This window comes from Bubalus kerabau, chromosome 20, assembly GCF_029407905.1.
Source record: "Bubalus kerabau isolate K-KA32 ecotype Philippines breed swamp buffalo chromosome 20, PCC_UOA_SB_1v2, whole genome shotgun sequence".
Lineage (NCBI taxonomy): Eukaryota > Metazoa > Chordata > Mammalia > Artiodactyla > Bovidae > Bubalus > Bubalus kerabau.
In genome coordinates this window covers 44,288,097-44,302,310 of record NC_073643.1, presented here as the reverse complement: position 1 = coordinate 44,302,310, position 14,214 = coordinate 44,288,097, and the positions used below count along the sequence as shown (strand labels likewise).

Sequence of the window (14,214 nt, the reverse complement as noted above, 5' to 3'; positions counted from 1 at the left end):
ATAACCATCAGCTGGGCCAAGAATAGAAGCTTCCCTCCTTTTCCTAATTACACTTCCTGCTCCCCTAAAGTAGCTCAGATGGTGATTTCTAAAACTACCAATTAATAGGCCTGTTTTTTTAACTTTGTAGGAATGAAATCATGCAATATGTATTCCTCAGCTGTCTAGCTTCTTTCCCTGAAAAGTGTATTTGTAAAACTCATGGGTGGTTTTGAGCATAAATAGTATTATATTGTATATGACAGTTTACTTATGCCTTCTACTGTTGAAGGAGACTGAGTCCTTTCCAATTTGAGGCTATCATGAATGTGTCTATGTTGAAAAGTTTCCTGTTCCAACTTGGGTCAAGTGGTGGGATTTCTGCAAATTAACTGATGATAGTCAGATCAGCAAGAGAAAAGACAAAGTTTATTCACATGTGTACATGAGAGTTTCTCAATAAGTAAATCATTAAATAGCGAGAGATGAAAGTTTATAAGCCAATTTGACAAAGTTTGCAGGAGTGTAGGGTGTTAGGGCTTCAGTGCGCAAGTATGGAAGGTTCTACTGAGTTTTTTGATGCTATTGGAAATGGGCAGTTTGTCTTCAAGACACCTTAATGGCAGCTGTATTTTCAGGAGGCTCTGCTTCAGTCCGATAAAGAAAGTTCAGATAAGATTTCTTTCTGTATCTCTGAAGCTCAAATGTTTTCACTTTAAAGCAACCTTTCTATCAATTCTGGGGGTCTGATTATGTCCTCATTATTTATGCATGTCTCTGGGTACACATATGTATGCTTTCTCCTGGCTGTATATCTAGGAGGTAACTGCTGGGTAGAAGGATATAGTATGTTCAGCTTAAAGAGATACTGTCAAAATAGTTTTCCAAGGTAGTTAGTTGTAGCAATTTATACTCCCACCTGCAGTATTGAGTTCCAGTTGCTGGGTATACTGACCAAAATCACCAATATTGTCTATCCCAAGTCATTGTGATAGGATATAGTGGAATCACAGTGTATTTTAATTTGCATTTTTCTGATTTTTAATGAGTTTTTTGTGCACATTTTCCTATGTTTACTGGCTATTTGGATATCTTCTTTTGTGAAATGCCTGTTCAAGTCTCTTGGCCATTTCTGCTTTCTTCTGAATCGCCTTTTTTTTTCTTACTGATTTGTGGCTCTTCATATACTCTAGACATAAATATTTTGCAGTCCTTCCTCTATTGGCAATGTCTTCTTCCACTCTGTGGCATGCCATTTTATCCTCTTAAGTAGTATCCTTTAATAAGTTCCTACTTTTAATAGAGTCCAATTTATCAATTTTTCCTTTATGATTACTGAAATTTGAGACCTGTTTATAAAATCTTTTCCTATTTCAAGGTCATGAACCTATTCTTTGAAATTGCCCTCTATAACTGAGCACTTGAGATGGAGCTAGTCTGAATTGAAATGTGCTATGAATATTAAACAAACACTGGATTTCAAGGACTTTATATGAAAAACTGATTGTAAGATATCTCATTAATACAATATTTTATACTGATTTTGAAGAGAGCAGCAACCAACTAGATAGGCATAAAGACTCCTTTAAACTGAAAACATATGGACAGATGCAGAAATAAATCTTCTATGATTTTCCCTTATCTGACTAACACAGAGCTTTTCAAGAGTCAGATGCTACAAACCCCTAACTCTGGGACTCCCCAGTTAAGGATGACATCTGACCTTAAGCTACTAAAACTGTGTAAACAGAGCCTTATCAGAATCTTCTGTCCTTTCCCACTGAAGTCCTACCCACTCCCAAATCCCCCTTATTAAGTTTATATATAAACCCTTACTCTGGCTATTCAGAGAACTACTCCTTATTGAATGCTTTCACATGTATGTGTAAAACCTTTTCTCCTGTTAATCTGCTGCAATTAATTCATAGCCACCTGATCCCATCACTCAAACACAAGCTGGCAGAAAACAAAAACAAAAACAAAAACGATCTCCTCTACAATTACATGTTCAAAAGATGTTAATAATATTTTGGACGAGTGCGTGCATGTGTGCTAAGTCATTTCAGTTGTGTCTGGATCTTTGTGACCCAATGGACTATAGCCTGCCAGGCTCCTCTGTTCATGGGGTTTTCCCGGCAAGGATACTGGAGTGGGTTGCCATTTCCTCCTCCAAGGGATCTTTCCAACCCAGGGATCAAACCCAGGTCTCCTGCATTAGCAAGTAGATTCCTTACCACTGAGCCACCTGGGAAGCCCCATATTTTTGATACACTGGGCCAAATAAAATACATTACTAAACTTAATTTTACCTGTTTTTAAACTTTAAATGGGTTACTGGGAAATTTTAAATTATATATGTGACTCACATTCTATTTCAATTGTTTTCTTCCTCTAGGTGTGACTGCTTTGCCTCTGGTAGGCAATCAGCATGGGGTCAGAGAGCTATCAGCGATTAGAATGGTTCAAAATAAATGTGTCCTGAGTCCTCCAGAGAACTGGTCTATTTTTGGTTAATTTTGCTGTCTAGGGTGTGGCACTTTGGAGCCTCCAATTTTTGTCCCCCAAGCCCATGAGACTGTCGGAGGCTATGTGCAGCTCCCCAGCCTCTCAGCGGCTACTTACTGAAGTGGAATTCTTTCTGAGAAAAGTGTCACAACATGCAGGTTTGCCTTTCCTGGCTTCCCTTCTTTTTTGGAGCAGGGCTCCATAAATTCTCACTGCCTTGGAGGCTTGCCAGTGGCTTCAATCAGATGATTCTCGTATTTTGGCTTTTCTGGTTGTTCTCAGAAGGAAGTTCAGTGTGAAACAACCAAGCCTGCCATTGCCACAGGCAGAATTCATGTTAATTAATTTAAAAATATATCGTGCCTGTCATTTAATGTTGCAGGATTTTCATTATGGTTGATGTGGAGAACGGAGTTAGGGTTGTGGAGAAAAAGCAGTCCTAATCTCACTTCAGTCAAGGAAAATTTTATAGAAGATGAAGGATGACTTTTAAAGTAGGGGATAGTGGTATGGTAATAATTTCAGAGTTAGGGAGTGTCACATAAAGCTAGGAATACATTCCATTTGATAATCGAGCTGACTAAATGAATAATGGAAATTCTAGCTAAAAGGAGACAAATGGATCATAAATCACATGCTAATTCTGAGTGATAGCATTGTTTGGGGTACCTTATTAAGAAGGATTTTAAGTTTATGGTGAGGCCCAGGGGCAAGAGGATTGTAATCCACTAGCAATGTAATGTCTGCTATGGACAAACGAGGGGAGATAGTGGGTGTGAATCATAACAACCTAGAAATCATACGCTAGTGACTGAATTACCAGGCATCAAAAGCATGATGATATCGGCCTGTTCGTAAATTTAAATACTTTAGATTCATCATATAGTGGTTCCTAACACACCACCCAAAAGGTGTTGTTTTGGCATATTGATTATTTTGAGCTGAGGACACTTGAGAAATAATAGATTCAGGAGGGGTTCTCTGACCTCTTCCATTACACTCAAAAGTAGGTAGAAATTTACTGTGAGGAAGGTGCCCTTACTGGTAAGGGTATGATTTAATCACGAGAAACTCTTATCAGGCCACACAGAGTACAGACAGGAATCTACATAACAAATTTTACTAAAACAACCCTTATCTTCCATTAGTTCCCCCATCTATTTACTCTCACATAGTTTACTATTTCTAAAGCTTAAACCCCTTTTCCTTTGTTTTGTTACTTGTCTACAGATTTATTTTTATGTGTTAAGATGCTAGATAAGTTCCAAGTTTGAATCCCCCCTTGGAGTTTTACTCATTACTGAGTTTCTCCCATGTGTATGTGTAAAGCACACATAAATAAAGTTTGTATGCTTTTCTTTTGTAAATCTGTCTTTTGTCAGTTTAATTTTTAGGGCCCACTGCAGAACCTAGGGGTGTAGAGGAAAAAAGGATTTTTTTCTTCCCCTATAATCATATCATTTTAATCAGCTGCTGATCAATATTAAGCTGGTAGAAGTTCTTTAATGGAGGGCTAAAGGACTTTATATTCAGTTATGATCTATTTTTGTACATATTTTGTACATATATAACATATATCTGTAATAAATGTTCTGCTGGGTCAGTGAATGTAATTTTCAAAATTATGGAAAACATTGAGCTGAGACAGAATAGGTTGGGGCTTCCCTGGTGGCTCAGATGGTAAAGATCTGTCTGCAATGCAGGGGATCTACAGGTTGGGAAGATCCCCTGGAGAAGGGTATGGCAGCCCACTCTAGTATTCTCGCCAGGAGAATTCCATGGACAGAGGAGCCTGGCAGGCTACAGTCCAAGGGGTTGCAAAGAGTTGGACATGACTGACCTACTAACATGCGCGCATGCACACACACACACACACACACACACTCACACACACAGATGTGTGTGTCATAGACTGATGATAGAGTTGAGATTAAAAATGATCTTGATAGTTAAGAGCAGTTTAGACAGCAGTATCTCTTTTAGAAGTATTTACCAAGATCCAGTTCTATGTCAGATACTGCTATGAAATGCAGTGATGGGCAAAAATAGACTTACTACCCTTTTAGAGTCTCGGTGTGGATGGTGACACTAAAATCAGTCAGATAATCACAAAAATGTGTAAGTTCTGTGAAGTTAAATGGTGCTATGATAAAACAGGGATAGGGGCTTCAGGGATCCTTAGGGGAAGTGTCACTTGAAACAAAATCTAATATATGGAAAGGTATTAACCAGGTAAGGTAGAAGGCAAAATAGGAGAAAATATTCTAGGAAGATGGAACAATGGGCAAAGACCCTGACGCAGGTAAACATGAGAAAAGGAAAGGAGGTCAGTGAGGCTGAAGCAAAATTGCCAGAGGGAAAACGGTGCCAAGTAAGACTGGCACAGTAGGCATGGGACAAGGATCTAGAGTATTGTCTTTACCCTATGGACAATGAAACGTAATTGAAGGGTTTAAATATGGGGGTGTCACAGGCAGATCTGTGCTTAGAAAAGGTTACTCTGACCACTCTATAGGGAATGGGTATGCGTTGTGGTGAAAAAGCACATGTGGATACTGGCAGTCCACTTAGGAAACTGTATCAATGCTCTAGGGAAAAGACAGTGATAGTTTAAAGTGACTAAAAGCCAAAGACAAGCCACCAGAGGGATATGGGTACTAGAAAAATGATTCAAGCTACACTAATACACACAGATGCCCTTTTCATTACAGGAGACTGGAATGCAAAAGTAGGAAGTCAAGAAACACCTGGAGTAACAGGCAAATTTGGCCTTGGAGTACAGAATGAAGCAGGGCAAAGGCTCATAGAGTTCTGCCAAGAGAATGCACTGGTCATAGCAAACACCCTCTTCCAACAACACAAGAGAAGACTCTACACATGGATATCACCAGATGGTCAACACCAAAATCAGACTGATTATATTCTTTGCAGCCAAAGATGGAGAAGCTCTATACAGTCAGCAAAAACAAGACCAGGAGCTGACTGTGGCTCAGACCATGAACTCCTATTGCCAAATTCAGACTGAAATTGAAGAAAGTGGAGAAAACCAGTAGACCATTCAGGTATGACCTAAATTAAATCCCTTATGACTATCCAGTGGAAGTAAGAAATAGATTTAAGAGACTAGATCTGACAGACAGAGTGCCTGATGAACTATGGACGGAGGTTCGTAACATTGTACAGGAGACAGGAATCAAGTACATCCCCAAGAAAAATAAATTCAAAAAAGCAAAATTGCTATCTGAGGAGGCCTTACAAATAGCTGTGAAAAGAAGGGAAGTGAAAAGAAAAGGAGAAAAGGAAAGATATACCCATTTGAATGCAGAGTTCCAAAGAATATCAAGGAGAGATAAGAAAGCCTTCCTCAGTGATCAGTGCAAAGAAATAGAGGAAAACAATAGAATGGGAAAGACTAAAGATCTCTTCAAGAAAATTAGAGATACCAAGGAACATTTCATGCAAAGATGGGCTCAATAAAGGACAGAAATGGTATGGACCTAACAGGAGCAGAAGATATTAAGAAGAGGTGGCAAGAATACACAGAAGAACTGTACGAAAAAGATCTTATGACGCAGATAATCACAATGGTGTGATCACTCACCTAGAGCCAGACATCCTGGAATGCAAAGTCAAGAGGGGCTTAGGAAGCATCACTACGAACAAAGCTAGTGGAGGTGATGGAATTCCAGTTGAGCTATTTCAAATCCTGGAAGATGATGCTGTGAAAGTGCTGCACTCAATATGCCAGCAAATTTGGAAAACTCAGCAGTGGCCACAAGATTGGAAAAGGTCAGTTTTCATTCCAATCTCAAAGAAAGGCAATGCCAAAGAATGCTCAAACTACCGCACAATTGCACTCCTCTCACACGCTACTAAAGTAATGCTTAAAATTCTCCAAGCCAGGCTTCAGCAATACGTGAACCATGAACTCCCAGATGTTCAAGCTGGTTTTAGAAAAGGCAGAGGAACAAGAAATCAAATTGCCAACATCTGCTGGATCATCAAAAAGGCAAGAGAGTTCCAGAAAAGCATCTATTTCTGCTTTATTGACTATGCCAAAGCCTCTGACTGTGTGGATCACAATAAACTGTGGAAAATTCTGAAAGAGATGGGAATACCAGACCACCTGACCTGCCTCTTGAGAAATCTGTATGCAGGTCAGGAAGCAACAGTCAGAACTGGACACGGAACAACAGACTGGTTCCAAATAGGGAAAGGAGTACGTCAAGGCTGTATACTGTCACCCTGCTTATTTAACTTATATGCAGAGTACATCATGAGAAACACTGGGCTGGAGGAAGCACAAGCTGGAATCAAGATTGCTGGGAAAAATATCAATAATCTCAGATATGTAGATAACACCACCCTTATGGCAGAAAGTGAAGAAGAACTAAAGAGCCTCTTGATGAAAGTGAAAGAGGAGAGTGAAAAAGTTGGCTTAAAGCTCAACATTCAGAAAACTAATATCATGGCATCTGGTCCCATCACTTCATGGGAAATAGATGGTGAAACAGTGGACACAGTGGCTGACTTTATTTTTCTGGGCTCCAAAATCACTGCAGCCATGAAATTAAAAGATGCTTACTCCTTGGAAGGAAAGTTATAACCAATGTAGACAGCATATTAAAAAGCAGAGACATTACTTTGCCAACAAGGGTCTGTCTAGTCAAGGCTATGGTTTTTCCAGTAGTCATGTATGGATGTGAGAGTTGGACTATAAAGAAAGCTGCGTGCCAAAGCATGGATGGTTTTGAACTGCAGTGTTGGAGAAGACTCTTGTGAGTCCCTTGGACTGCAAGTAGATTGAACCAGCTTATCCTAAAGGAAATCTGTCCTGAGTGTTCCTTGGAAGGACTGATGTTGAACCTGAAACTCCAATACTTTGGCCACCTGATGCAAAGAGCTGACTCATTTGAAAAGACCCTGATGCTGGAGGAGAAGGGGATGACAGAGGATGAGATGGTTGGATGGCATCACCGACTCAATGGACATGAGTTTGGGTAAGCTCGGGGAGTTGGTGATGGACAGGGAGGCCTGGCGTGTTGCAGTCCATGGGGTTGCAAAGAGCTGGACACGACTGAGCGACTGAACTGAACTGAATATGTGTAGAGGGGCTTCCCTGATAAGGGATAGGCTACCCACTCCAGTACTCTGGCCTGGGGAATTCCACGGACTGTATAGTCCATGGGGTCGCAAAGAGTCGGACATGACTGAGCAACCTTCACTTCACATGTATGTAAAACATAATGTGAGTCATAATTATGTCTGGGATTGAAGCACTGGGCATGCAATATTAGTATATTTATTTGCAGTTGGGTTAGATACAAGTGCTTAGACAGAAAATATAACATTTCCCTTACAAGTTACACTATACCTAATTATGTTAAAAGTTATCATTGCTGAGCTGAGAGAAGATAATAGGAAACAAATCAAGTTTTATATTAGGCTTTGAAGATGATGATATTAGAGTAAAAACCATTTAGGTGCATTATAGAAATTTTACTCTGAAAATTCTTGACAATGGCAGTTCATCCTTGTCAAATTAACTAAGGTATGTTATTCAAATCTCAATTTTTTTTACATAAAAGTACAAACCTCTTAAAAAGTTCTGCTTTCTGAGAAATATTTGTAATAATACAAAATAAAGCAGGTAATTCATCTTATTTCTTGCTATGATTCAAGAGCATTCAGTGCAAATTTGAACTAGTTTTATCTTCTATCTGTGGACAAATTAATAGGTTTATTCATAAGTACATCATGATCTTAATCACAAAACTAAAAACCTGCAATGAAAATACGAAGGCCACACTTGGTAGTGGCATCTACAAAGTGTTTCACTGGAAATGGCTGTTAGAAGAAAACAATTTGTTGTTAAGTGATTTAAATGCCCAAAGAGAAAGGGCATGTGGTGTTAGTGTGCTTAAAACATAATTAAAATTTGCATTACAAATGCTAGTTTAAGAAAGAACTGATTTTAAAAGCCAATAATATTTCCTGTAAGGCTGTTGCTGTGATATTTTAGATGGTAATTTTTTTTTTTCTAATTTGAAAGCTACATATTTTAATAGAGAACAGTTCAAAATGTTTTTAAGGTCAAACTGGAAATATGTTGATGATTTAAAAATGCAAGGAAAGTGCTTTATTATATTATACTACCAGAGTGTTATTGTAGTTTAAAAATATCATTAAATCAGCACAAACCCACACTTATCATTTCCTGCACATTTTTCACGCTGAGCTGCCTTCTGACTATGAGTAATCTGTTAATCTGCTCTTTGCCTCACAATCCGTCAAAGTGACAGATTCATTCCTTCTCTAATACATAATATCTTCATTTACTGTATGCCTTGCTGCATCTTTCTTTTTTGCTAGCACTGAAATTTAGAAGATCACAAGCAAATTGAGAGAATGTCACATGGTGGTTGTTCTTGTTTGTTTCCCATTTCTTCTATTATTTCAGCAGAAGAAACTAAAACTTTCTGGACTCTTAATGTGACTTCCTAGTATTTCCAAAAGGCAGGCAATTTCAGGTTTCAATAAAAGTACTGTGAAAGAGGTCAGAAGAGGGCAAATGGTAAAATACAAAGTAACTGCACCCTTCACTAAGTACCTACCAAAATGGAATTTTCTTGCAATGCTAGTGGTCAGTGAATAGATTCTCACTTTCCATCTCCAAACCTTTGATGTAGAGAAAAAGATATCACGGGGGGAAAAAAGGAAGGAAGGAAGAAAAGGCCATACATCCAGTAGTCTAAGGATGAATTGCCCCCTTCAAAGACAGGGTTTCATTAGCACAAACATCACTGTTTAATTGAAAGCTACACAGATTTTATTGAAAATGAGACCTTCATTTTTATCATGATTTTCACTGACATCAGTTCAGTTCAGTCGCTCAGTCATGTCCGACTCTTTGCAATCCCATGAATCACAGCACGCCAGGCCTCTCTGTCCATCACCAACTCCCGGAGCTTATTCAAACTCATGTCCATCGCATCAGTGATGCCATCCAACCATCTCATCCTCTGTCATACCCTTCTCCTCCTGCCTTCAATCTTTCCCAGCATCAGGGTCTTTTCAAGTGAGTTAGTTCTTTGCATAAGGTGGCCAAAGTATTGGAGCTTCAGCTTCAGCATCAGCCCTTCCAATGAATATTCAGGACTGATTTCCTTTAGGATGGGCTGGTTGTATCTCCTTGCAATCCAAGGGACTCCCAAGAGTCTTCTCCAACACCACAGTTCAAAAGCATCTATTCTTTGGTGCTTTTTCATCTATTTCTCACTAACTTTTTCACTCTCCTCTTTCACTTATATCAAGAGGCTCTTCAATTCTTCACTTTCTGCCATAAGGGTGGTGTCATCTGCATATCTGAGGTTATTGATATTTCTCCCAGCAATCTTGATTCCAGCTTGTGCTTCATCCAGCCCGGCATCGCTTATGATGTACTCTGCATATAAGCTGAATAAACAGGGTGACAATATACAGCCTTGACGTACTCCTTTCCCAATTTGGAACCAGTCTGTTGTTCCATGTCCAGTTCTAACTTGCTTCCTGACCTGCATACAGATTTCTCAGGAGGCAGCTCAGGTGATCTGGTATTCCCTTCTCTTTAAGAATTTTCTATAGTTTGCTGTGATCCACAGTCAAAAGCTTTGGCATAGTCAATAAAACAGAAATAGATGTTTTTCTTAAACTCTTGCGCTTTTCTGATGATCTAGCAGATGTTGGCAATTTGATCTCTTGCTCCTCTGCTTTCTCTAAATCCCAGTTTGAACATCTGGAAGTTCACGGTTCATGTACTGCTGAAGCCTGGGTTGGAGAATTTTGAGCATTACTTTGCTAGCGTGTGAGATGAGTGCAATTGTGTGGTAGTTTGAGCATTCTTTGGCATTGCCTTTCTTTGGGATTGGAATGAAAACGAATGAAAACTGACCTTTTCCAGTCCTGTGGCCAATGCTGAGTTTTCCAAATTTGCTGGCATATTGAGTGCAGCACTTTCACAGCATCATCTTTTAGGATTTGAAATAGCTCACCTGGAATTCCATCACCTCCACTAGCTTTGTTCATAGTATTGCTTCCTAAGGCCCACTTGACTTCGCATTCCAGGACGTCTGGCTCTAGGTGAGTGATCACACCATCGTGGTTACCTGGGTCATGAAGATCTTTTTTGTACAGTTCTTCTGTGTGTTCTTATCACCTCGTCTTAATATCTTCTGCTTCTGTTAGGTCCATACTTTTCTGTGCATAATTGTGCCCATCTTTGCATGAAATGTTCCCTTGGTATCTCTAATTTTCTTGAAGAGATCTCTAGTCTTTCCCATTCTGTTGTTTTCCTCTATTTCTTTGCATTGATCACTGAGGAAGGCTTTCTTATCTTTCCCTGCTTTTCTTTGGAATTGACATCAGGCCAGGCTAGATCTCAGGTTTCCTGTTCTTTGTTATTTCAATAATACAAATGGCTCTGATGCTTAAAAATTGTTCACTATTAATTCATCAGAAGATATTTTACCCTCCCTTCATTTCTTGCTTTAATGCAGTTGCTTATTAAGTCTATACATTCTACAAATATGGAGAAGTAGGAACTGAAAAGGGCTTCCCTGTTGGCTTAGCTGGTAAAAAAGACACCTGACAACGCAGGAGACATAAGAGACACAGGTTCAGTCCCTGGGCTGGGAAGATCTCCTGAAGAAGGAAATGGCAACCTGCTGCAGTATTCTTCCCTGGAAAATTCCACTGACAGAGGAGTCTAGTGGGCTACAGTCCATGGGGTTGCAGAGCTGGACATGACTGAGCACATACACATATACACACAAGAATTGGAAAATATGAGAATATTGTATAATTCTAGCTAGTTTCCTTTCATCTCAAATAAGTGATAAAGTTCATTATCTACAAGTAACCATTTAGCTTCAGTTCTTACTAATCCAAGTTTTCACATAATAAAACAAAGGTCACTATTGTTACCCTCAAAAGTTAAAAGCCAAGTTGTTTACCACAAAATATGAGAAACTGCCTTCTAACCACTCTTGTTCCAGCACATATATAATGTTTTTGTTTCAGCACATATGTAATTTTCTTCCATGCATACACCCAACACCCATCAGCATTTTCTTGTCCTAAGCATGAAATTACATCTGATTTGTCTTAACAAATAGCAAGGGAGCTGAAGGCTTTAAAAAAATCAATGGACAAGAAAGAGTCAATAGAACAATGTTAGTGTTAATTCAATCAAATCCAGCTAAAAGTCGTTTGCCTTTTCTCCTTCAAGTAATTTTAAATAGGTTGGACATTTGACTTGTATGATATTTATTATACTGAGTGGGTTTTTATGAGGTAATGAACAGCAAAATATGAAGCTGTAAAGTCTGGTAAACATAATATATTGCTAGAGTGAAAAATTATGTGCTCTAACGTTAATCAGTAATGTTTTTGGTTAACAAGAGAAATAAAAGAATTACAGGGAAGAAGTAAAACCAACTGCCAACAAAAGCTGTTTGTGAGTGGGTACTCCTAAAGGAAATCAACCCTGAATATTCATTGGAAGATTAATGCTGAAGCGCCAATACTATGGTCACTTCATGAGAAGAGCTGACTCACTGGAAAAGACCCTGATGCTGGGAAAGATTGAGGGCAGCAGGAGAAGGGGGTGACAGAGAATGAGATAGTTGGATGGCATCATCAATTCAATGGACACGAGTCTGAGCAAACTCTGGGAGATGGTGAATGACAGGGAAATCTGACGTGATGCAGTCCATGGGGTCGCAGAGCTGGACACGACTGAGCAACAGGTTTGGAAAAAGCTATCATTTCTATGTGCCAGGTATGGACAAGGCTCCCAAACTCCAAGGCAACTTTCTTAAAGCAGTCACAGTCTGCTGTGATGACATGAAGGGCACAGACTGCCAGTCCTGGGAGGCCACAAACTCATGAAGGGAATATTAAAGTCATCGCTCCATGGTGCTCTGCACACAGTGGGTGCTTCAAAAATACTCACTGAATGTTACTTCATACTGAGGTATGAACTGCAGCACACTCTCAGTTGTTACCTGTTACAGTGATTGCTTGTTTAATAGCCAAGGGAGCTATTCTGGGTGAGGTAACAAAGTGAATGGTGAGGCAGAGTCTATGGATGCGACTGGCCATAGATATTTAACCAAAGTCATGGTCTTCCGTGTCTTAGGTTCACATCATTATCCTGAATCTCAGCCTGTATTCCTCTCTTCTGTCCCTCAGACAGAACACAGGTGAATGTTATAAACTGGAATTAGCGCTTCGATTTTTTAAAAGGTGCTCATTACTCTAGAAGAGGAATCTGAATCTTTTAATTAAAAGCTGAAACTGTAAAATGTTGGAATGGTAAATAATTCCTTTAGTAATTACCTTCTTTACACTGGCCCTGGGCCAGAGGTACTCTGAGTTCATGATCTGGATGGATAATGGTGATTGGGCACGCCTGGGTAATTGCAGAACCCCACATTTTTTACAGTTAAAAGTGCTAAGATTCTTCAGGGATCTTAAAATTCTTCAGGGATGTAGAAGTTTTGGGGAGGTGGGAGGGGAAGATGTAATACGTTGTTCAGAAACTCTTGCAGAAAAGGGTTTTGTGAATTTGTAATTCTGGAAAACATAGAAATACCTAAAATATTCAATGAGTATTTCCCCAGCCCTAATAGCTTAAGACTCTCTTGGAGTACAGCTGGAAAATTAGGAGACTCAGGTTGAAGAGTTAAGCCCCAGTAGCCCGAGAGAGGAGAAGGCAATGGCACCCCACTCCAGTACTCTTGCCTGGAAAATCCCATGGAAGGGGAGCCTGGTAGGCTGCAGTCCATGGGGTCGCTAAGAGTTGGACATGACTGAGCGACTTCACTTTCCTGCATTGGAGAAGGCAATGGCACCCCACTCCAGTGTTCTTGCCTGGAGAATCCCAGGGACGGGGGAGCCTGGTGGGCTGCTGTCTATGGGGTCCCACAGAGTCGGACACGACTGAAGCGACTTAGCAGCAGCAGCAGCCCGAGAGACGGGGTCAGAGAGCACTCAGGCATCTCAACTGAGAAGTTGAAGGAGGACTGGTGGGTGCCCAGGAAGGCAGGGCTACAAAGGACAAGTGGAGAGAGTGAAGAAAAAGAAATATGGGTCCAGTGGCAGGGGCGGTGCCCAGTCCTCTGGGGTGACAGCCAGTTAGGGCCTGGAGCAGGGTGATTTGAGCAGGTATGCACTCGAGTTAACAGGCTCTGGTAGAATAAATGACCAAACCAGGCCTGAAAGTAGGCTGGGCAGGCCAAATGAAAAGAGCAGAGGAGGAAGGAAAAGTGACGGGACAGGGAACGCCACCTGTCTAGCCCTGCTGGTGAAATGCTCGGCCGTCTGAAACACAAGGGGAATGGTGGCCCTACAATTGAGTAGGGCATGGTTCTAGCTTCATAGTGGTCAGCGGGGAGACACAGGATGATTCCCCAGGGATTCCATTTGTTACCAAGGGTGCCTTTGGCTCAGGTCTTCACTGGGGTAGGGCTAGAGACACCATTCTGAGCCTGGCCGTTGCTGTAGACTGAGGAGGAAAGGGGCCCAGCTAAGTCTCTCTGTACAGGTATTTTTAAAGTCTGCTGTGAAGGTTAGACCAGTGAACCAAAGACCCCTCCAGAAGCATGAGGGGTAGGGAGTCACTTAAGTTAATAGTGTACCTGCACCACAGGCTCAGATTTGTCCCCCAGCCACCCCCGCCATATACACGTA

General features: G+C 40.4%; 1 protein-coding gene across 9 annotated transcripts in view; it reads right to left on the bottom strand.

The window, feature by feature from the left end:
* The window catches only part of CFAP20DC (CFAP20 domain containing), a 253,072-nt gene that overhangs the window by 38,787 nt on the left and 200,071 nt on the right, over positions 1 to 14,214 (bottom strand). The gene's annotated exons all lie outside the window — the stretch shown is intronic.